Source organism: Trichomycterus rosablanca, chromosome 5 (assembly GCF_030014385.1).
Source record: "Trichomycterus rosablanca isolate fTriRos1 chromosome 5, fTriRos1.hap1, whole genome shotgun sequence".
Lineage (NCBI taxonomy): Eukaryota > Metazoa > Chordata > Actinopteri > Siluriformes > Trichomycteridae > Trichomycterus > Trichomycterus rosablanca.
The window spans coordinates 14,524,014-14,545,668 of NC_085992.1; the positions used below are offsets into that span (position 1 = coordinate 14,524,014).

General features: G+C 36.2%; 1 non-coding gene across 1 annotated transcript; it reads left to right on the forward strand.

Moving 5' to 3' along the window:
• Window positions 1-19,761: 19,761 nt before the first annotated feature.
• Window positions 19,762-19,832, forward strand: trnag-gcc (transfer RNA glycine (anticodon GCC)). The gene has a single exon. It is a non-coding gene; the product is annotated as a tRNA-Gly (tRNA).
• The last annotated feature ends 1,823 nt before the right edge of the window (window positions 19,833-21,655 follow it).

The following is a 21,655-nucleotide window of genomic DNA, read 5'->3' on the forward strand; positions in this document are numbered from 1 at the left end:
TTTAATCCCTGCTTTATTAAAAATAATAAAAATAATAATTTCACTCATAAACAAACCAGTTTGGGGCCACTAATTATGTCCAAACTCATGCTGTCTGGAACAGGAGGCTCCACACTGCTTATTTATCATTCAATCATTGTCTATTTTACTATATCACAGAGCAAACACACACACACACACACACACACACAGGGTAAGGCCAGAAACCGCTGTTGAACATGCGTAAACTAGAGTTCTTCGGAAAACAATGTTCACTTAATGCAGTCTTCCTCTGCATCAAGAAATGTAACCTGAAGCTCTGTTACACCAAGAGAAAGACGTCTATCAAATCTATCTATCTATCTATCTATCTATCTATCTATCTATCTATCTATCTATCTATCTATCTATCTATCTATCTATCTATCTATCTATCTATGTTTATTTGTACTGATTATCTATCTGTCTGTCTCTGTCTGTCTGTCTGTCTGTCTATCTATCTGAGCGTAGATGAACCAAAAGACCTGAAGACGTGTGCTGTGGTCAGAAATGTGCTTTGTGCATGATTCTGCACTTCAACACAAAGCATGAAAAACCCAGACATTAATATCGAGCAGACTTATCTGGACTGGCTCAGCGATGGCGCGCCGGCTGTATTTTTCTATGTTTTACAAGACAACTTAAAAGCCGACACATTTCCCTACAGCTGACACATACAGCAAAGACATTAATATGTAAATGTGCCATTTAGCTCTGGGCGCTTGAGCACAAACAGAGGAAAAAATGTGCCCAGGTTGCAAATGACCCTCCTGAGCTCGGTGCTAATTGATGTGCTGTTTAACTAAAAAGCACTAAACACACACCCAAGACCCGAGCTCCGAAATCAGATCAAACGAGCACGAAAAGAAAACGGATGCTTCTTAAATTCTATCATTTTTTAAATTAATTAAATTAATTAATTTCTTCATTTATCAATACATTGTCAGGTTTGTTTTCCAGACCTATAGCTGTACACACATCTTTGGACAGCTGGACAAACCACAAGGTTTGATAATTTGCAAATATTTAATATGTACAGTATATGACCAACAATATTTAGGACACATGACCATGAGTCACAACCACATTGCCTAGGTCAGACTGAAAGGGTTGCTGTGAGACCAAGTGTCTCTCTGACTGAGATGCAATGGTTGTCAGTCAAGACTAAAGGCTTAAGAGTTAATAATCTACAGCTGACACCAGCTCGACTGTAAAATATGGTGGTGGTAGCATCATCATTTCACAAGAAGTGAAAAAAGAAGTGACAACCACACTGCCTAGATCAGACTATATGGTTGCTGTGGAGCCAAGTGTCACTCTAAGATGCAGCGGTTGTCAGTCGTGACTGAAGACTCAAAGGTCAATTATCTACAGATGACACCATCCCACTGTAAAATATGGTGGTGGTAGCATCATTGTTTATCAGCAAACTTTTAGAACCATGTCTTTATGGATCTTGCTTTTTGCACAGCATATAATTTAAAATGCTAAACCGTTTTAAGTGCACTAAAACACCTATTAGTTTAGTTCAATACATTATTAAGAAGTGAAAAAAGAAGTTACAACCAAACTGCCTAGGTCAGACTGAATAGTTTCTGTCGAACCAAGTGTCTCTCTGACTGAGATTCAGGGGTCGACGGCCATGACTAAATGCTCTAGAGTCAATAATCTACAGCTGACACCAGCCTGACTGTAACATATGGTGGTGGTAGCATCATCATTTCACAAGAAGTGAAAAAAGAAGCTACAACCACACTGCATAGGTTAGACTGAAAGGTTGCTGTGGAACCAAGTGTCCCTCTGACTGAGATGCAGCGGTTGTCAGTCGTGACTGAAGACTTGAAGGTCAATAATCTACAGATCACACCAGCTCCACTGTAAAATATGGTGGCGGTAGCATCGTGTTATAGTTTTCAGCAAACTTGTCAAACCATGTCCTTATGAATCTTGCTTTTTGCACAGCATATAATTGAAAATGCTAAACCATTTTAAAGGCATTAAAACGGCTATTCGATTAGTTCAATCCATTATCAAGAAGTGAAAAGTCACAACCACACTGCCTAGGTTAGACTGAAGAACCAAGTGTCTTTCTGACTGAGATGCAGCGGTTGTCGGTGGTGACTGAAGGCTCAAAGGTCATCAATCTACAGATGACACCATTCCCACTGTAAAATATGGTGGTGGTAGCATCATCATTTCACAAGAAGTGAAAAAAAAAACTACAACTACACTGCCTAGGTCAGACTGAAGGGTTGCTGTGGAACCAAATGTTTTTCTGACTGAGATGCAGCGGTTGTCAGTCATGACTGAAGGCTTGAGGGTTAATAATCTACAGATGACACCAGCCCCACTGTTAAATATGGTGGTGGTAGCATAATATGTGTAAATGTTTATCAGCAAACTTTTAGAACCTTGTCTTTATAGATCATTTCACTTTTTGCACAGCATATGAACGAAAATGCTTAAAAAAAACAATACAAAACTATCTTAAATACACTTAGTTAGTTCAGTTCAATCCATTTTAAAGTGAAAAGAGAAACAACAACCACACTGCCTAGGTCAGACTGAATGGTTGCTGTGGAACCAAGTGTCTTTTTGACTGAGATGCAGCAGTTGTCAGCTGTGACTAAAGGCTTGAAAGTCAAGAATCTACAGATGACACAATCCCCACTGTAAAATACGGTGGTGGTAGCATCATATGTGTAAATAGTGCCTGTAAACACTGAAACTGGATAATAATAAGGGTTGTCTAGTTACTTTTGGTTACACAGTGTATATAAAATGATTCAGAAATCTACTCACACAATCAGAGCAGAGGATATGAAAATGAAACAGTGAAGGTCCTGACTCTCACCTAACAGGTCTGATAATCATCTGTAATGCTGCCTGCATTTCATTTCCTTACAGGATATTGCCTCCACTCCTATCACCCGACACACCAACAAGCATAAAGAAAGACAGATGAAAACACAGGCATTGGATTCGTTCATTTAGTCATAGCTGATAACTGCTGTATCCTGATCAGGGTCTCAGTGAGCCCAAGAAATGTGAGGCATATGGGTCTAATTAACCAATGGACTGAAACGATTGTTTAACAAAACATTAATCAGCTTCCTAACCTTAGCTTCCTAACCTGTCTTCATTTACTCTATACAACCAAAAGTATGTGGACACCTGAACATGAGCTTGCTGGACATCAAGAAGCATGTTTACCACAATGTTGCATTACCTTTCCTATTAATCATGCATTTAATGGTTTTGCTCATTTTGATTGATACGAGACTTGTTGCTCATGTTTCTTAAGATTAGACAGATCTGTGCTGCAGGCAGGCCATTCAAGCATACACACTCTGTGTCTGTGAATGCAGAATAACATGCCTTCACATCCACAACATGGCTTTCACACATATAAGGGTTCCTCAAAAAGTTTCCACACTTTTTAACTCTATTTGTAAAGAATTTAAAAACAAATGACATCACTTTTCTACATAGTCACCCTCCGATGCATTTTTCCCGTTGTACCAACTTTTAAATGCCATCAGCAAAAAAATTTTTTGGTTTTCTGCATCCAAGCCTTACAGCACCAAGCGCAATGCAAAGTGTCGGATGCAGTGGTGTAAAGCACACTGCCACTGGATTCTAGAGCAGTGGAGACGTGTTCTCTGGAGTGACGAATCACGCTTCTCCGTCTGGCAATCCGATGGACGAGTCTGGGTTTGGCGGTTGCCAGGTGAACGGTACTTGTCTGACTGCATTGTGCCAAGTGTAAAGTTTGGTGGAGGGGAGATTATGGTGTGGGGTTGTTTTTCAGGAGTTTGGCTCGACTCTTAATGCTTCAATTTCAAGCTCCCAACATTGTGGGAACAGTTTGGGGATGGCCCCTTCCTGTTCCAACATTACTGTGCACCAGTGCACAAAGCAAGGTCCATAAAGACATGGATGAGCCAGTCTGGTGTGGAAGAACTTGACTGGCCTTCACAGAGTCCTGACCTCAACCTGAACACCTTTGTGATGAATCAGAGAGGAGACTGCGAGCCAGGCCTTCGCGTCCAACATCAGTGTCTGACTTCACAAATACGCTTCTTGAAGAATGGTCAAAAATTCCCATGAACACACTCCTAAACCTTGTGGAAAGCCTCTCCAGAGGAGTTGAAGCTGTTATAGCTGCAAAGGGTGGGCCGACATCATATTAAACCCTATGGATTAAGAATGGGATGTCACTCAAGTTCATATGCATGTGAAGGCAGACTAGCAAATACTTTTGGCAATATAATGTATTTTTGGCCCCTTAAACTATGATACATTTACTCACTCATACTTGGGGTCCCAAAGATGCTGCCACATGACCTAATTTTGTGGGTTTTACAGAGAACGCTACCATTTTAATTAAAATTAATTTTCTCAAAATCTAATTACAAAGTACAAAGGTGTGTGTGTGTGTGTATGGTGTTGTCAAGGGGCATTATACTGTGTGTACATCTCCAGAATTAAAATTGGTGGGATGGAAAAGGTGGCACAAGAAAGCTGGCACTCAGTCACTCTCCAGTTAAATGAACAGAGGGTAAAAAAGGGCAAGGAATATGTGCAACAGGTGGGTCTAATTAACCAACTCACTCATACAGCGACGAGTTATTAATGTGCTAAATATGGAAAGTCAAAACTATGAACCCTCAGGATTGAGTGAGAGTAATTGCACCAGTTATGAGGAACCCTGGTCCGGCTCATCCTACCCTGAACAACAGCCAATCTTTGTTCAAGTGGCCGCCCAGACCAGCCGGATGGCAGAGCTGAGATACGATACGATGTGTTCGAAATCCCAGCTCTGGTGTGCTAGCTGGATTTTGAATTTTAGACATTCAAAATCAAATCCAAAACAAAAAAGGGCAAATCAAGGGGGACTTGGGGGAACTCATCGAGAGAGAAAAATTGGGAAATAGAATTAATTTGCAGATATTTTATCAAAGTATAATAGTAGTGTGGCTAAAAAGCTATGTATGGGGGCAACTGCAAATAAAAAGAATCCGCAAAACAAAACAAGGACAGCGCCAATATAAGAACTGGACTTTGTGATATGACAAGCTACCCCAGCTTACCACGACAAATCCACATTATAGACTGGAGCAACTCATGCCCAGCATGGCTCCAACCGTGGGGTATAAAAAAATCCTCTTCAACTCTTCCATTTGATTCAAATGCTGAACCTTCAGATAATCATTCAGTTCTGATTAGCAATACAGGAGGTCTTCCTGGAAGCCATGCTCCTCTTAATTAGAAAATGACCCAATTAAAGTGCTTACTGAATTGATTAAATGGTGGACTTTGGGCCAGCAAACCAGAGGTTCAGATAGATTTCGTTTAGACCAAATGCAGCCAGATCTGAGCTCCTGTGTTTACACTGCTATCAGACTGAATGGAGCCAAAACACAGGCGAGCAAATGAAAGACTCCAAACCTCCTGGATCCAGTCCAAGTGATGACATTCACTGTTTAAATAAAGTCTGAGAGTGATGTCAGTGATGACTGTGTTATGAAGTAAATGAGAAAATATGAAAATAACAACAATGAAAACCACAGACCAGAGACGTTAAGCTGGTCTGGTTTACTCTATAAATCTAGTCTTGTTTGGGATGAAGGACAACCCGGTGGCTCACTGGGTAGCACTGTCTCCTCACAGCACGAATGTCCTGGGTTCGATTCCCAGGTGGGGCGGTCCGGGTCCTTTCTGTGTGGAGTTTGCATGTTCTCCCCGTGTCTGTGTGGGTTTCCTCCGGGAGCTCCGGTTTCCTCCCACAGTCCAAAAACATGCAGTCAGGTTCATTGGAGACACTGAAATGCCTTATAGGTGAATGGGTGTGTGTATGTGTGTGTCTGCCCTGCGATGGACTGGCGTCCTGTCCAGGGTGTTACTGTGTGCCTTGCGCCCATTGAAAAGCTGGGATAGGCTTTTTGGTTGGTGGACTATTCTCAGTCCAGCAGTGACAGTGAGGGGTTTAAAAACTCCATCAGCACTGCTGTGTCTTATCCACTTATACCAGTACAACACACACTAACACACCACCACCATGTCAGTGTCACTGCAGTGCTGAGAATGACCCACCACCCAAATAATACCTGCTCTGAGGTGGTCCTGTGGGGGTCCTGACCATTGAAGAACAGGGTGAAAGCAGGCTAAAAAGGTATGAAGAGAAACAGATGGACTACATTCAGTAATTGTAGAACTACAAAGTGTTTCTATATGGTAAGTGGAGCTGATAAAATGGACAGTGAGTGTAGAAACAAGGAGGCGGTTTTATTGTTATGGCTGATCAGTGTAAATTTGTGATTAATTTCTAATCTTGAAAACTGGTTTCATCATTTAGTCCCCAAAATAAAATAAAATAAACAGTTGATGTAAAATTTTGACGTTAACTGTAAACTCTTAGATAAATGTCCAAGACGAATGGGCGACATCTGACTGTCTCGTCATGGTTTACGATTCCTCTTCATCTTCATGCTTCCATAACGTCCTCCCATCACTCTTTCTGGTGAGTAAAAAGTGAATGTACTCCAGATAAATATTGCAAAAAGAGCGCACTCCAGCTGGATGCTCCATCAGCATTCTGCCTGCTTTTTTACGAGGCTTTAATGATGACTAAACATGGGCATCAGGAATGAAAGGTGAGCTTTAAATCACGCGGTGATAATCCCTCGTAAAGCGGCTCGCTCTAAAATTCACGCCGGTCTGCCAACACGACTCGCGTTCATAAAAAATGCAACATGCTGCAGCGTAGGCCTGAAAGCTAGCACTTAAGCTTTCTTTTATACTGAATTCTATCTGAATAAATACTAATCCAATTCCAAAAGAGTTGGGACGGGGCGAATTGAGACCAGGAGAGCTGTGGAATATTGGAAAACATCACAATGCTGTCATGTTTGGATAGAAAGGGAAAGCTGATGTAACACAGTGGTAAACATGCAAAACATGAGAATAAGCTTTTACAGGCATATACTAGCACAAAAGGTTGATTAATTTTGTTTCATTTGCATGTTTTACCACTACTTCCTGGTCAGGGATACAGTGGGTCCGGTTTTCCTGTAATCATTGGGCGTGATGCAATTACACTCCGGACAATTAATGAATGCCAATCCATCTTGGGGCATTTACCTCAGACGTAGCCAACCATGTCTGCATGTAGATGCCCGACCAGCTGATAGCACCCCTGTGGATTCCCAGTGGATCCTGGTGTATATATACACCCCGACTAGGCATAACATTATGACCACTGACAGGTGAAGTGAATAACTCAGATTATTTCTTCATCACGGCACCTGTTAGTGGGTGGGATATATTAATTATTTAATTAATTAATTATTAATATATTAATTAATTATTATTATATTATTTTATCCTCAAAGTTGATGTATTCGAAGCAGGAAAAATGGGCAAGTGTAAGGAATTGAGCGAGTCTGACAAGGGTCAAATTGTGATGGCTAGACGACTGGGTCAGAGCATCTCCAAAACTGCAGCTCTTGTGGGGTGTTCCCGGTCTGCAGTGGTCAGTATCTATCAAAAGTGGTCCAAGTAAGGAACAGTGGTAAACCGACGACAGGGTCATGGGCGGCCAAGGCTCACTGATGCACGTGGGGAGCGAAGGCTGGCCCGTGTGGTCAGATCCAACAGACGAGCTACTGTAGCTCAAATTGCTAAAGAAGTTAATGCTGGTTCTGATATGAAGGTGTCAGAATACACAGTGCATCACAGTTTGTTGTGTATGGGGCTGCATAGCAGCAGACCAGTCAGGGGGCGCGTGCTGACCCCTGTCCACCGCCGAAAGCGCCAACAGTGGGCAGGTGAGCATTGTAACTGGACCACGGAGCAGTGGAAGAAGGCTGAGTGGTCTGATGAATCACATTTTCACACCTTCTAATTTTTGAATTCATGTGTTTCAGACACAGCAATTGCTAACCAATATAAAAATTCAATTATATAAAAGAAATCATATGCTTCCAACCAAGTTTGGGGAGGGTCCTTTCCTGTTTCAGCATTATTGTGCCCCTAGATCTGAAGAAAAGCTTAGTTTAAAGAAACTCCAGTGACCTGCACAGAGCCATGACCTCTTTGGAATTAATTTAAGCACCAATTGAGGCTTTACTGACCAACACGAGTGCACAGAAATACTAATGCTCTTTTGACTAAATAGACACAAATTCCCACAGATATACATATTCTCTGAAGAGTGGATGTTATTATTTTAACATATAAAATCAGTTGATTTTGAAATAGAATTCACAACAAGCTTATGGTCAGGTGTTCAAATACTTTTGGCCATATAGTGTACTAGGTGCTATGTCCCAAATTACACAGTGGTCAATAAATAGGTTGTTTTTGAAACAGGATGTCCAACAAGTTCATGGTCAGGTGTGCAAATACTTTTGGCCATATAGTGTACTAGGTGCTATGTCCCAAATTACACAGTGGTCAGTAAATAGGTTTACTCCTAATGGTAGTGAAATCTACTTTTCTAGGTCTTGGAAGAGTTGAATCCTACAGTTGTACAGGAACACATGCCAGGAACACATGCCAGTGCCGCTCCTATTAGGGATCCATAAACTCATATATAAGTATAATCTGGGCCTGACAGTTCCACATAGTGATAGTTCCTTAACCCCAAAGGTCAAACACTGCCTTCACCCTCGATCACAGATCTCCTGGCACTAGAAAAATGACCCACTCCACTGTTATGTTAGCAGTCTTTCACCTGTGCCTGAGAGATTATGAGTAAATGTAGACGATCTCTGTAGACGGCGAGAGTAACGAGAGAAGTGTAGAAGGTATTTTGGAAGGCGACCACCAGGGAATGGCTCCAGATGTAATTACAGAGACGCTGATCAGACACGCTTGAACGTTTCACTCTCTCTGACCCAGAAATCTAAGAAATGCCAGGCATCCGCTTGTGCATCAAGTGTGCATTCCAGCAAAACCTGCGGTGTAGTATGAGTAATGGCACACTCGACTGAAAACAAATGACTGGTAGAAGCCGAATGAGTCCAATGAGTGACTAAAGCGACCAATAAAATAACTGGATATTCGTCACATGATTAATTGAATGGGTGTTTGTGCGGTAGACATGTCTGGTAGACATCATTCATTCATCTAGCAAAACTGCTTCATCTCAGAGTCAAGTTGGGTCTGAAGCACTGGATATTAAGAGGAGATATATACTGGACTGGGAGGACATCTCTCCCCTTACACATTAGTCAATCCACCTACTGGCATAATTTACCCAAATAGTGGAATGAACTTCCCTTGTCTAGTCAAACATCTGAGTCTCTTGCCATCTTCACAAGGCAACTATAGACCCCCCTTTCTAGGGGCGGCACAGTGACTTGGTGGGTAGCACTGTCCCCTCACAACAAGAAGGTCCTGGGTTTGATTTCCAGGTAGAGCGGTCTGGGTCCGTTCTGTGTGGAATTTGCATGTTCTCCCCATATCTGCCTGGGTTTCTTCCAGGAGCTCCGGTTTCCTCCTACAGTCCAATTACATGCAAGTGAGGTGAACTGGAGATACAAAAGTGTCCATGACTGTGTTTGACATTGGGACTTGAACTGATGAATCCTGTGTAACCAGTAATTATCTATCCTGTCATGAATGTAACCAAAGTGTGTAAAACATGATGCTAACATCCTAATAAATAAATAAATACTAACTTTCTATAGCATCTTAAATAAATTCTATTTTAGTTCAATACAGTAGAACTAACTTTATTTGGGTTTTAGCGAATTTGTATCCTAAGTAGGAGACCCACACAGACATGGAAAGCAAGTGCCATAATTTACAACCAGACAGCAACTGAATCCAAGGATCAAACCCAGGTTTTGGAGCTGTGAAACAACAATAAGTGCATAAGTCAGGCAAAGTATTATTGGTGTGACTGTTCATACAAGTATCATAACAGAGAAAGCAAGAGGAGATTTATTACATGGTGGGACCTACAGTAGGCAGAAATAAGCATGTTCATATGCTTATGAACACTGGAATTAGCTGTATTGTATCAGCCTCCATCATGCTTGACTGTGACAAGGTTATTTGGTTGGTGTTCAAAAAAGAAAAGAAAAAAAGAAAGAAAAAATGTAAAAAGAAAGAAAAAAAGAAAAGAAAAAAAAGAAAAAAAAAGAAATAAAAGAAAAGAAAAGGAAAGAAAAGAAAAAAAAAGAAAAGAAAAAAAAAGAAAAAGAAAAGAAAAGGAAAAAAGAAGAAAGAAAAAGAGAAAATAGAAATCAAGAAAGAAAAAGAAAAGAAAGAAAGAAAAGAAAGAAAGAAAAAGAAAAGTAAAAAGAAAGAAAGAAAGAAAAGAAAAAAAGGAAAAAGAAAGAAAAAAGACAGAAAGAAATAAAGAAAGAAAAAAGAATAATGAAAAAAAGAAAGAAAGCAAGAAAGAAAAAAGAAAAGAAAAAAATAGTAAGTAAAAAATAGAGAAAATAAAAAAGAAAGTAAAAAGAACAGAAAGAAAGAAAAATAATGAAGAAAAAAGAAAGAGAAAAAGAAAAATGTAAGAAAAAAAGAAAAAGAAAGAAAAATGAAAAGTAAAAAGAAAGACAAAAAGAAATTTAATAAAGAAATAAAAAAGAAAGAACGAAAAAAAAGAAAGAAAAAGAAAAGTCGAAAGAAAGTAAAAATAAGAGAGAAAATAGTAAAAAGAGAGAAAGAAAAAAATGGAAAAAGAAAGAAAAAAAATTTAAAAAGAAGGAAAAAAAAAAAAAAGAAAAAAAGAAAAAGAAAAGTAAAAAGGAGGAAAGAAAAAAAAAAAAAGAAAGTAAAGAAAGAAATAAAAAAGAAAGAAATAAAAAGAAAAGGAATAAAAAAGAAAAGTAAAAAGAAAATAAAAAGAAAGAAAGAAAGAAAGAAAGAAAGAAAGAAAAATGAACGAAAAAGAAAGAAAGAAAGAAAGAAAAAGAAAAGAAAGAAGAAAGTAAGAAAATGAAAAAAAGAATAAAAAATGAAACAACGATAAAAAGAAAGAAAGAAAGAAAAGAAAAAAAATGAAAAGCAAAAAAAAAGAAAGAAAAGAAATAAAGGAAAAAGAAAGAAAAAAGACAGAAATAAATAAATAAAGAAAAAAGAATAATGAAAAAAAGTAAGAAAGCAAGAAAGATAAAAGAAAAGAAAAAAATAGTAAGTAAAAAATAGAGAAAAGAAAAAAGTAAAAAGAACAGAAAGAAAGAAAAAATAAAAAAATTTAAAAAAGTAAAGACAAAGAAAGAAAAATATTAAAGAAAAAAGAAAAAGAAAAAGAAAAATTTAAGAAAAAGAAAAGGAATAAAAAAGAAAAGTAAAAAGAAAATAAATAGAAAGAAAGAAAGAAAAAAGAAAGAAAAAGAAAGAAAGAAAGAAAAAGAAAATAAAGAAGAAAGTAAGAAAAAATAATAAAAAATGAAACAACGATAAAAAGAAAGAAAGAAAAAAAATAACATTTAAAAAAAGAAAAAAAAGAAAAAAAAGAAAGAAAGAAAGAAAGGCATGAAAGAAAGAAAGAAAGAAAAAGAAAATAAAGAAGAAAGAAAGAAAAATAATGAAGAAAAAAGAAAGAGAAAAAGAAAAATGTAAGAAAAAAAGAAAAAGAAAGAAAAATGAAAAGTAAAAAGAAAGACAAAAAGAAATTTAATAAAGAAATAAAAAAGAAAGAACGAAAAAAAAGAAAGAAAAAGAAAAGTCGAAAGAAAGTAAAAATAAGAGAGAAAATAGTAAAAAGAGAGAAAGAAAAAAATGGAAAAAGAAAGAAAAAAAATTTAAAAAGAAGGAAAAAAAAAAAAAAGAAAAAAAGAAAAAGAAAAGTAAAAAGGAGGAAAGAAAAAAAAAAAAAGAAAGTAAAGAAAGAAATAAAAAAGAAAGAAATAAAAAGAAAAGGAATAAAAAAGAAAAGTAAAAAGAAAATAAAAAGAAAGAAAGAAAGAAAGAAAGAAAGAAAGAAAAATGAACGAAAAAGAAAGAAAGAAAGAAAGAAAAAGAAAAGAAAGAAGAAAGTAAGAAAATGAAAAAAAGAATAAAAAATGAAACAACGATAAAAAGAAAGAAAGAAAGAAAAGAAAAAAAATGAAAAGCAAAAAAAAAGAAAGAAAAGAAATAAAGGAAAAAGAAAGAAAAAAGACAGAAATAAATAAATAAAGAAAAAAGAATAATGAAAAAAAGTAAGAAAGCAAGAAAGATAAAAGAAAAGAAAAAAATAGTAAGTAAAAAATAGAGAAAAGAAAAAAGTAAAAAGAACAGAAAGAAAGAAAAAATAAAAAAATTTAAAAAAGTAAAGACAAAGAAAGAAAAATATTAAAGAAAAAAGAAAAAGAAAAAGAAAAATTTAAGAAAAAGAAAAGGAATAAAAAAGAAAAGTAAAAAGAAAATAAATAGAAAGAAAGAAAGAAAAAAGAAAGAAAAAGAAAGAAAGAAAGAAAAAGAAAATAAAGAAGAAAGTAAGAAAAAATAATAAAAAATGAAACAACGATAAAAAGAAAGAAAGAAAAAAAATAACATTTAAAAAAAGAAAAAAAAGAAAAAAAAGAAAGAAAGAAAGAAAGGCATGAAAGAAAGAAAGAAAGAAAAAGAAAATAAAGAAGAAAGTAAGAAAAAATAATAAAAAATGAAACAACGATAAAAATAAAGAAAGAAAGAAAATAACATTTAAAAAAAGAAAAAAAAGAAAAAAAAGAAAGAAAGAAAGAAAGGCATGAAAGAAAGAAAGAAAGAAAGAAAGAAAGAAAGAAAGAAAGAAAGAGTAAAGAAAAAGAAAGAAAGATAAAAAAGAAAACAAAGAAAAAAGAAAGAATGAAAGAAAAAAGAAAAGAAAGAAAGAAAAAAGGAAAGATAAAAGATAGAACAAAAAAGAAAAAAGAAAGAAAATAAAGAGAAAAAAAAAAAGAAGAAAGAAAAAAAAGAAAAAAAAAGAAAAAAGAAAGAAAATAATATTTAAAACTCTGATGGTATTAAAGCAGCACTTTCTGTGATTGTCCAGAGTAGACTTGATACATTTGTACCTTTAACCTGACTTCTCTGTTGTTAAAACAGAGTGAGAAACCAATCTCAGGTAGGGCACTAACAGTGATATTTAAAACTCAGCGTTTATAGTTTCATGTTTTATGCCCCCCATCTTTAATACTGTATAAAAATAATACTGTCTTATATTCCCACAGAGCAGGTTGAGAGCTTGTTAGACCATACCAATCCAAAATTGCAACTAAAACAGTCTCCACTCTTCTGGGAAGGCTTTCCACTAGACTTGTCAGATTGTGTCTGTAAAAATCTGTGAGGCCTGGTCAGCAATCGACGTTCCATTTCATCCCAAAGGTGTTTGATGGTGTTCAGGCAGGGTCTCTGTGCAGTTCACTAAGGTTCCTTCTCACCAACCATGTCATTATTAACCTCTCTTTGTATACTGGGGCAGTAAAAAAAAAACCTAGAATTATGCAATTGGAGGTTTGTGTGATTGCACTGTTCTAATGAGGATGGAGAAGCATGGAAAGTGTTGGTTAAAATGTATTTCTGGAGAATGACCTAAATTAAGCTGTGAATTCTCGAGGGGTGCTGCAACTTCTGCGGAACTGTAAACACTTGCAACATGCCATAATTAGAACTTACTCCGGCCTGGGCTGTAAATAATGAGGTGGAGGATATTTGCAGAAGATGGAAGGATGAATAAATAGATGCTCACGCATTTCACGTTTAACAGTCTTCAAAGCCACACTTTTAATAACTAGTTCAGCAAAAAATTCAACCCAGTTGGAACCCAGATGGAACCCAGTTCCCCATTTACTCTAATTTAGTCTATTAGCCAATGGCTGAAGTGCTCCTTGATTTGCTCTTTGTTGCTTACTAAAGCTATATGGGAAAGTTTCCTTTAATAAAGGAAAGCTTATTAAAATCTTGTTTATTAATTATGTCATTTCACATGTAATTGCACTGTGCAGCTGAGTTGGGGTCCTTGTGGAACTCATTAAGGTACCTAAAAAATTGTTGTACTGTTCCCATCCCAAATTATTTAAAATATGTTACAGGCATTCAATTTGGAACAAGCCCATATTTACAAAATTAATAATAATAATAATAATAATAATAATAATAATAATAATAATAATAATAATAATAATAATAATAGTAACATTTTAAGGTAAAACATTAACTGTGCTTTTATACTGTTTTAAATTCAATTCAGGTTAAAAATCATTTACAGAATTATCATTATAGATAATGTCTTGACTCAACATCCATTCAGAAAAAAATAGAAAGAAAGAAAAAGAAAGAAACAGAAAGAAAAAGAGAAAGAGAGAAAAAGCAAGAAAGAAAAAGAAAAAAGCAAGAAAGAAAGAAAAAAAGAAAGAAAGAAAAATTAAAGAAAGAATGAAAGACAAAGAAAAAAGAAAGACAGAAAGAAAAAAAAAGAAAGAGAAAGAAAAGAAAGAAAAAAGAAAAGAAAAAAGAAAGAAGGAAGGAAGGAAGGAAGGAAGGAAGGAAGGAAGGAAGGAAGGAAGGAAGAAGAAAGAAAGAAAGAAAGAAAGAAAGAAAGAAAGAAAGAAAGAAAGAAAGAAAGAAAGAAAGAAAGAAAGAAAGAAAGAAAGAAAGAAAAAAAGAAAGAAAAAGAAAAAAAGATTAAAACAAATATTGAAAACACTGATGGTATTGAAGCAGCATTTTCTGTGATTGTCCAGAGTAAACTTGACTTTTACTTTTAACTTTGACTTCTCCATTGTTAGAATTGAGTGAGAAACCAATCTCAGGTAGGGCACTAACAGTGCTATTTAAAACCCAGCGTTTATTCCTGCACACATTCCTCAGTACAGAGCAGGTAACGATACACAGAGCAGATCTCTCACACGCTGCCAATCACACCCTGACAGACAGAAAGTCTAGAACACAGCCTGGTTTTAACTGCGCACTCTGCTTTTCTTTCTTTGACAGCACTTTCAGACACAACACAAAGCCACGCGAGTACAGAGGGAGCGGAAAAGATGAGCGCCGTGGCTGAGAGGGGTTTTCAACTTGTGTAGAAAGCTGTAAGTGCAGAGCTCAAAGACTGAAGTAAAAGATGAGGAGGGGACTGACAGAATGAGAAGAAGGAGACGGCGGTAACGAAAACAAGCAATACAGAATGGCGAGGTGCAAAGGTTCTCAACATGTGTTTGCAAATCTTCATGATGTAGAGGTGTCTGCCTCACTTCTGTACTGTAGGCCTTTTATTATTATGAATTTAAACAGTTCAGTCCAGAAAAAAAAACCACCAGTGTCTGTCAGAGATCTAATAAATGTTGGGCTGATGGTAGTTCCTCATAATAGAAGAAGAAGAAGAAGAACATTTATTGTCATTATACAATATGCATACAACGAAATTTGGTTAGACACTCTCAGAAAGATAAAAAGAAGAAGCAAAGTATTTACATAAGCATATGGATATTTAAAAAGAGGCAAACATATTTACATAAGCATATGGATATTTACACAATAACCAGTACAATCTAAAGTATGGATTTCAAGATAAATAATAAAATAAATTATGGGTGAATATAAATATGTAAGGTGACTGTGCTGTGTGGAGATACCAGTTCAGTTTCAGAAATGATTTATGTTGAGTGAGAGAATGGTTGTATGAAGATGTGCAAATACGCAATGTTCAAGTTCACAGTCTATGAGGTGTTGGGAGGGGTGATGGAGGCCACAGCTCTTGGAAAAAAGCTGTTTCTCAGTCTGTTAGAGTGTGCACGAATAGCTCTGTACCGCCTCCCAGATGGTAACAGGGAGAACAGATAGTTCCCAGGGTGTGTTGCATCCTTACTGATGCTGTCGGCCTTGTTTTGTAAACGGCTGTTGTAAACACTGTCCAAGTTGGGGAGTTCGGTCCCGCTGATACGTTCCGCTGCTCTGACCACCCGATGTAGGTCCTTCCTCTCTGAGGCTGTGCAGCTGGAGTACCACACAGTAGTAGTAATCTACATGTTAAAGGCAGAAGATGTGATCAGCATAAAGACCTGAGTGACTGTGAGAAGTCGTTATGGCCAGATAACTGGGTTGAAGTATCTCAGAAACAGCAATGGGTGCTCACAGGCAGCAGAACATGATCCGAGGAAGGAAAAGGAATGCTGGGCAGCCAAGACTCATTGACGCCCGAGGGCATAAAGACTATGGAGTCTGATATAGACCAACAAAAGAGCTACTATGGCTCAGATTGCAGATCAGAGTGCATCAAACCCTTCAGTGTATGGGACTATAGACCAGTCAAAGTGTCAATGCTAACTCCTGTCCACTGTTAAATGCACCTACAATAGTCAGACACCATTGGAACTGGACATTGGAGCAACATTTTGTGAATGGATCACGTAAGAACAGGTTGCACTGAAGAATGATCCACTTCAAGATGTAGAGGGTTAGGACTGGTTTGATAATATATCAGTGGGTGTTCCTAATGGTTTGTTCCTCTTCTAATGACCCTTTGCTGTATCAGAGATTATTTAACTTTGTTGCCTGACCATAACAGTGGTAACCTAGGGTTAAGGGCCTTGCTCAAGGGCCCAACAGTGGCTGCAGGACAGAGCTGGGATTCGAACTCTCAACTTTGTGTACAAGTTTGTGTTTAAGTGCCTGTTAAAATTCATTTATTTAATTATTATTTTTCTCTGTGACCAATTTTTTTTGGATCACAACCCACCCAAGGATCACGACCCAGGATTTGAAAAAACCTAGTTCAAAGAACACAAGGTCAGGTAGGGTCTCTGCATACTGCTGCTGCAATAATGACCTCTTTTGTCTGGTTAGGGCCCTCATAGGGTATAGTGTGACTCCCTGTGCGAGGTACGGCTCTCATTGAAAATCAACCCTTGTTAATTTAAAGAAATTTCCAGCGAATGCACACGTGTCAGAACAGGAAGGTGATATTTTGCAGCTCTTTTGTTCAGCATGGCGGTGGTACAGGCGGCAGAGGAATTAGATGAGAAATGGGAAATGACTAGATTGGAGAAAAAAATGAGGAAACGTGCGAAAAGAAAATTAAAATAATACAAAAAACTACTTCTAGTAAAACTCAAGGCGTCATGCTGGTTGAAATGTCAGTCTGGTTTACGTTGTTACACTGCAGTGCCATCTACTGTTTCACCACATTGAACAACATTTAGTCACAGCCACACACATTATGAACAGGTTTATACCATTAATTATATTCAATAAATATTATGTTTCTGTCATGGTAGCAGTTTCGGAATCTTTTTAATTCATAACTTCAATAGCATTTAAAGTATTGAACATATTAATAACTTCAATAGCTTTTAAAATATGCATCAATATTTCTCCAAAACAAGTTGTATTTCACCAAGTGTAACCCACATTACATACTACAACTCTTATACTGACACTTTTACCGTTTATTACATAAAAAAAACCTGATTTTTATCCTTGACTTTAATACCATTGAAAGGATTCAGCATAACAATAACCTCAATAGCATTGCAAGTATTCAGCATATGAATAACTTCAATAGCTTTTAAAATATTCATCAAATTGCTCAAAAACAAGTTGTATTTTATCAAGTGTAACCCACATTACATACTACAACTCTTATACTGACACTTTTACCCTTTATTACATAATAAAAAAACTGATTTTTATTCATGACTTCAATAGCATTTAAGGTATTCAGTATATTAATAACTTCAATAGCTTTTAAAATATGCATCAAAAATGCATACCATTGAAAGGATTCAGCATAACAATAACTTACAATAGCTTTTAAAATATTCATTATAAAACGGAGAGTTCCGGTCCTAAAATCTGATTGGCTGAGCCGCGTTCGAAGCCGTTGTAAAATCCCCGATAAACTCACACCTAGGACCACCTCACATCATTCCATATTAATACGCCACTGAAAAGAAAAAGTTAATGTTATTTTCGCCCTCATGTTGCCTAGCAACACTGTTAATCGAACTACCTTGCGTCGTGGAAGAATGCTTTATTGTAAGTTTATACACAATAAATACATTTATGAATTAAACATTGTAGTATTTATTGTATTTTATGTTGACCGCCGTTTTATAAAAGCAATAAGCCACTCGAGACCGTGCGTTACTGCTATGATTTTAGCACGGGAAAGAAGTTTTAGGCATTCCGCTTCGCGTCGTTCCAAAAACTTCATTCCCCGTGCTAAAATCACAGTAACGCACGGCCTCTCGTGGCTTATTGCTTTATCAAATTGTTCCAAAACAAGTTGTATTTTATTAAGTGTAACCCACATTACATACTACAACTCTTATACTGACACTTGTACCTTTTATTACATAATAAAAAACGGATTTTTATTCATTACTTCAATAGCAATAAAATTATTCAGCATATTAATAACTTCAATAGCTTTTAAAATATGTATTAAATTGTTCCAAAACAAGTTGTATTTTATCAAGTGTAACCCACATTACATACTACAACTCATGCATCAACAGATCATTCCATATTAATACGCCACTGAAAAGAAAAAGTTAATGTTATGTTTGCCCTCATGTTGCCTAGCAACACTGTTAACAAACTACCTGGGGTCGCGGAAGAATGCTTTTTGTAAGTGTTTTTGTAAATAAATAAATGTTATTATATTTTATGTTGATCGCCGTTTTATAAAAGCAATAAGCCACGAGAGACTGTGCGTTACTGCTATGATTTTAAAATCGCAGTAACGCACGGTCTCTCGTGGCTTATTGCTTTAATGACTATATAAGATAATGATGGTAGAATTACTAAATGAATGCACATGTAACGGGTTGGAAGCATGAATGTGTGTGTATGTGTATTTTGCAAATAAATGTGCATAGTTAAACAGATTCTCTCTCTGCCTGCAATCTCCTTCATCCAATATATCACAAAAACAGAGGGATTAACATTGTCTTGGATTAACATTATCTGTAGTTATGTGAAAAGTATGTTAAAGTAACATTTAAAAATGTTTTTGGGTATGTTCTTTAACTTGTATTAAATGTCTTGAGAACTGACAAAAAACTGACAAAATAACGTTGAAGGAACTAATAAAACATTCATACAACCAAAAAGGAATGTTAAGGGAACGTTTGGAGGACCTTATTTTAAATGTTCTTACAACATTCCAAGACAACGTTCCCAGAACGTTAAACTATGGTTGCAAATGAGGTTCAGGTAACGTTCTATGAACGTTTTCATAACTTTAAAAGAAACGTTCTGAGAACATCAGGAAAACTGGACAAAATAACGTTGAGGGAACATTCCAATGCAACGTTCCCACAGCCAAAATGGAACGTTTGGGGAACGTTCTCAGAACGTAATTTGTTAGCTGGGTATAGGCCTACCCGTGAACCACCTGGTATACACGAGTTTAATTCGATGTCAAACGAAATACAACACCATCATCTAGTGGTCATAAAAAATAACGTTTTGTTGTAGCGCTCATGCCATAAGTTTACTATAGTATCATGCTATCTTTCTAATATACTTTATTCATCATATTACCTTGCACAGTTTCCTGTATTTGCATAAGTTCGCTTAGCTCGGCTTGGTTCGAATGGTATCAGTAATCGAATTCCAGAGAGTGAATGACACATGAATAGAGCCGATTCCCCCAAATCCATACAGTGGTTACGAAAGAATCGATTCTTTGTACACCGCTTTTAATAAACTGCAGGTAGTAAGTTCACGTACCTTATAGAACAGTTACATTATGCTTTACATTTTGCTTTGTTTTCTGTGTACTATGTATGGAATGTTAGCCGCCTTCAACGTCAAGCATTGGTGGTTCAGTGGTAGAATTCTCGCCTGCCACGCGGGAGGCCCGGGTTCGATTCCCGGCCAATGCAACAAAGTTTTATTTTTGCACCTTCTGAACATTTTAAAACAATAACTAAATGTACTACAAATGAATTCTAAAGCAAACGTATATATTACACACTTTCAGAACGTTTCCAGCTAACAAAATTACGTTCTGAGAACGTTCCCCAAACGTTCCATTTTGGTTGTGGGAACGTTGCATTGGAATGTTCCCTCTATTTTGTCCAGTTTTCTTGACGTTCTCAGAACGGTTTTTTAAAGTTATGAAAACGTTCACAGAACGTTACCTAAACCTCATTTGCAACCATAACTTAACATTCTGGGAACGTTGTCTTGGAATGTTCTAAAAAACATTCAAAATGATGTCCTCTGAACGTTCCCTTAACGTTCCATTTTGGTTGTATGAATGTTTTATTAGAACGTTCCTTCAACGTTATTCTTCCAAGTTTTCTTAATGTTCTCAGAATGTTTTTTTACAGTTATGAAAATGTTTCCTGAACATCCCCACAACCTCATTTGTAGTGTTTTGTAAATGTTTTCACCATGCTTGTAATTGCACAAAAGATGAAATAGTGACAAAGTTGCTGTAGTTAATAACCTTTAATACGCTAGTTAATACGCTTTAGATCCTGATTTAACATAAATCCATAAATAAATTCTGTTTTTATTGATCGATTCTGACTCCTGATGACCAAATAGATATCGTATCCTAGATAATCCTGTTGTTGGGTCATCTTCCTCGTTTAATTCATCCACATTGTGGCTGACACACTCTTTCTCTTGCTATCACAACACATAGGATATATTAAATCGATATAACACAAAATCATATATTTTCATATCATATATTTTTAACAGAAAATACATAATATACAAAGAGTACAAACAACACAAACTTCTGAAAGCTATCTGCCAGAGGAAAATGGGTCAACACTTTCGCGATGCATAATGGGATTTGTATTTTTTTTTTAGTTCCATTCTTTTACGCCTTTCTTTTAATCAATTTTTTCAGAAAATATTTTGTTTACAATAATATTTTATAGATTATTTAGTTTGGTTTGATGGTTTAAAAATCCTTCGGCGTGTTTTGGAGAAATAAATAGAAAATGTATTTCTTTTGAGTAACTTGAATATTGTTTAAATTCATTATAACAAATTCCTCTGCACCTTCTTTGAGGTGTTTCACGAATTTCTGTTCGTAATCCGAAATTTGCTTGTACATTAAGTTGAAAAAGATTGTTCATAACTCGAAATGTTTGTATGGTAAACCGTTCGGAACTCAAGGGTCGACTGTACTTGGAATCAATAAGTATCTATCTATCTAATTACTTATCCATTACATTTTTTTATATTTTAGCCATTTAGCAGACACTTTTATCCAAAGTGACTTACACTTGTGACTGTATTCAATCTAAGCAATTGAGGGTTAAGGGCCTTGCTCAAGGGCCCAACAGTGGCAACCAGTGGCAACCTGAGGTTTGAACTGGCAACCTTTGGATTGCTGGTCCAGTACTTTAACCACTAGGCTACAGCTGCTACAGCAACTTATAACCTAACTTCTTAAAATACACTTTTGACTTTGGGTTCTATTACCATTAAACATTGAAATCACAAAAAAAGTATTTTCCTCATGGATGCAGTAACTTACCTAAATTAAAATTCACAGGCAAAAATTAAGAATGTTTTAAGCTTAAATCCAAATCCCATTTCCAAGAAAATGTGAGAATTTTGTAAAATACAATAAAAACACTGCACTTCTCTTTTACCATCTACTGTACATAATATTATTAAAGATTTAGAGAAATGTTAGAGCTCTTCAAACAAAATTACACGGAATTATCATCCTACTGTG